Raw genomic sequence first — 3,430 nt, 5'->3', positions numbered from 1 at the left:
GCACGGCCCCTGACGAGAGACGTTCGGCGCGGTTTTATTCGTTCACCGTGACCACGATGTCGGCTATTGCCGCGGTGAAAGCGAATTATTGGAGAGAGCACGGCCCCTGACGAGAGACGTTCGGCGCGGTTTTATTCGTTCACCGTGACCACAATGTCGGCTATTGCCGCGGTGAAAGCAAATTATTGGAGAGAGCACGGCCCCTGACGAGAGACGTTCGGCGCGGTTTTATTCGTTCACCGTGACCACGATGTCGGCTATTGCCGCGGTGAAAGCGAATTATTGGAGAGAGCACGGCCCCTGACGAGAGACGTTCGGCGCGGTTTTATTCGTTCACCGTGACCACGATGTCGGCTATTGCCGCGGTGAAAGCGAATTATTGGAGAGAGCACGGCCCCTGACGAGAGACGTTCGGCGCGGTTTTATTCGTTCACCGTGTCCACGATGTCGGCTATTGCCGCGGTGAAAGCGAATTATTGGAGAGAGCACGGCCCCTGACGAGAGACGTTCGGCGCGGTTTTATTCGTTCACCGTGACCACGTTGTCGGCTATTGCCGCGGTGAAAGCAAATTATTGGAGAGAGCACGGCCCCTGACGAGAGACGTTCGGCGCGGTTTTATTCGTTCACCGTGTCCACGATGTCGGCTATTGCCGCGGTGAAAGCGAATTATTGGAGAGAGCACGGTCCCTGACGAGAGACGTTCGGCGCGGTTTTATTCGTTCACCGTGACCACGATGTCGGCTATTGCCGCGGTGAAAGCAAATTATTGGAGAGAGCACGGCCCCTGACGAGAGACGTTCGGCGCGGTTTTATTCGTTCACCGTGACCACGATGTCGGCTATTGCCGCGGTGAAAGCGAATTATTGGAGAGAGCACGGCCCCTGACGAGAGACGTTCGGCGCGGTTTTATTCGTTCACCGTGTCCACGATGTCGGCTATTGCCGCGGTGAAAGCGAATTATTGGAGAGAGCACGGCCCCTGACGAGAGACGTTCGGCGCGGTTTTATTCGTTCACCGTGACCACGATGTCGGCTATTGCCGCGGTGAAAGCGAATTATTGGAGAGAGCACGGCCCCTGACGAGAGACGTTCGGCGCGGTTTTATTCGTTCACCGTGACCACGATGTCGGCTATTGCCGCGGTGAAAGCGAATTATTGGAGAGAGCACGGCCCCTGACGAGAGACGTTCGGCGCGGTTTTATTCGTTCACCGTGTCCACGATGTCGCCTATCGCCGCGGTGAAAGCGAATTATTGGAGAGAGCACGGCCCCTGACGAGAGACGTTCGGCGCGGTTTTATTCGTTCACCGTGACCACGTTGTCGGCTATTGCCGCGGTGAAAGCAAATTATTGGAGAGAGCACGGCCCCTGACGAGAGACGTTCGGCGCGGTTTTATTCGTTCACCGTGACCACGATGTCGGCTATTGCCGCGGTGAAAGCGAATTATTGGAGAGAGCACGGCCCCTGACGAGAGACGTTCGGCGCGGTTTTATTCGTTCACCGTGTCCACGATGTCGGCTATTGCCGCGGTGAAAGCGAAATATTGCAGAGAGCACGGCCCCTGACGAGAGACGTTCGGCGCGGTTTTATTCGTTCACCGTGACCACGATGTCGGCTATTGCCGCGGTGAAAGCGAATTATTGGAGAAAGCACGGCCCCTGACGAGAGACGTTCGGCGCGGTTTTATTCGTTCACCGTGTCCACGATGTCGGCTATTGCCTCGGTGAAAGCAAATTTTTGGAGAGAGCACGGCCCCTGACGAGAGACGTTCGGCGCGGTTTTATTCGTTCACCGTGTCCACGATGCGGCTATTGCCGCGGTGAAAGCGAATTATTGGAGAGAGCACGGCCCCTGACGAGAGACGTTCGGCGCGGTTTTATTCGTTCACCGTGACCACGATCTCGCCTATTGCCGCGGTGAAAGCGAATTATTGGAGAGAGCACGGCCCCTGACGAGAGACGTTCGGCGCGGTTTTATTCGTTCACCGTGACCACGATCTCGCCTATTGCCGTGGTGAAAGCGAATTATTGGAGAAGGCACGGCCCCTGACGAGAGACGTTCGGCGCGGTTTTTTCGTTCACCGTGACCACGATCTCGCCTATTGCCGCGGTGAAAGCGAATTATTGGAGAGAGCACGGCCCCTGACGAGAGACGTTCGGCGCGGTTTTATTCGTTCACCGTGTCCACGATGTCGGCTATTGCCGCGGTGAAAGCGAAATATTGCAGAGAGCACGGCCCCTGACGAGAGACGTTCGGCGCGGTTTTATTCGTTCACCGTGACCACGATGTCGGCTATTGCCGCGGTGAAAGCGAATTATTGGAGAAAGCACGGCCCCTGACGAGAGACGTTCGGCGCGGTTTTATTCGTTCACCGTGTCCACGATGTCGGCTATTGCCTCGGTGAAAGCAAATTTTTGGAGAGAGCACGGCCCCTGACGAGAGACGTTCGGCGCGGTTTTATTCGTTCACCGTGTCCACGATGCGGCTATTGCCGCGGTGAAAGCGAATTATTGGAGAGAGCACGGCCCCTGACGAGAGACGTTCGGCGCGGTTTTATTCGTTCACCGTGACCACGATCTCGCCTATTGCCGCGGTGAAAGCGAATTATTGGAGAGAGCACGGCCCCTGACGAGAGACGTTCGGCGCGGTTTTATTCGTTCACCGTGACCACGATCTCGCCTATTGCCGTGGTGAAAGCGAATTATTGGAGAAGGCACGGCCCCTGACGAGAGACGTTCGGCGCGGTTTTTTCGTTCACCGTGACCACGATCTCGCCTATTGCCGCGGTGAAAGCGAATTATTGGAGAGAGCACGGCCCCTGACGAGAGACGTTCGGCGCGGTTTTATTCGTTCACCGTGACCACGATCTCGCCTATTGCCGCGGTGAAAGCGAATTATTGGAGAAAGCACGGCCCCTGACGAGAAACGTTCGGCGCGGTTTTATTCGTTCACCGTGACCACGATCTCGCCTATTGCCGCGGTGAAAGCGAATTATTGGAGAGAGCACGGCCATGATTAGAGACTTTCGGCGCGGTTTTATTCGTTCAGCGTGTCCACGATGTCGGTTATTGCCTCGGTGAAAGCAAATTTTTGGAGAGAGCACGGCCCCTGACGAGAGACGTTCGGCGCGGTTTTATTCGTTCACCGTGACCACGATCTCGCCTATTGCCGCGGTGAAAGCGAATTATTGGAGAGAGCACGGCCCCTGACGAGAGACGTTCGGCGCGGTTTTATTCGTTCACCGTGTCCACGATCTCGCCTATTGCCGCGGTGAAAGCAAATTATTGGAGAGAGCACGGCCCCTGACGAGAGACGTTCGGCGCGGTTTTATTCGTTCACCGTGACCACGATCTCGCCTATTGCCGCGGTGAAAGCGAATTATTGGAGAAAGCACGGCCCCTGACGAGAGACGTTCGGCGCGGTTTTATTC

The sequence above is a fragment of the Ixodes scapularis genome, unplaced genomic scaffold (assembly GCF_016920785.2).
Source record: "Ixodes scapularis isolate PalLabHiFi unplaced genomic scaffold, ASM1692078v2 ptg000997l_1__unscaffolded, whole genome shotgun sequence".
Taxonomy (NCBI): domain Eukaryota; kingdom Metazoa; phylum Arthropoda; class Arachnida; order Ixodida; family Ixodidae; genus Ixodes; species Ixodes scapularis.
Note: the sequence above shows the minus strand (reverse complement) of the source record.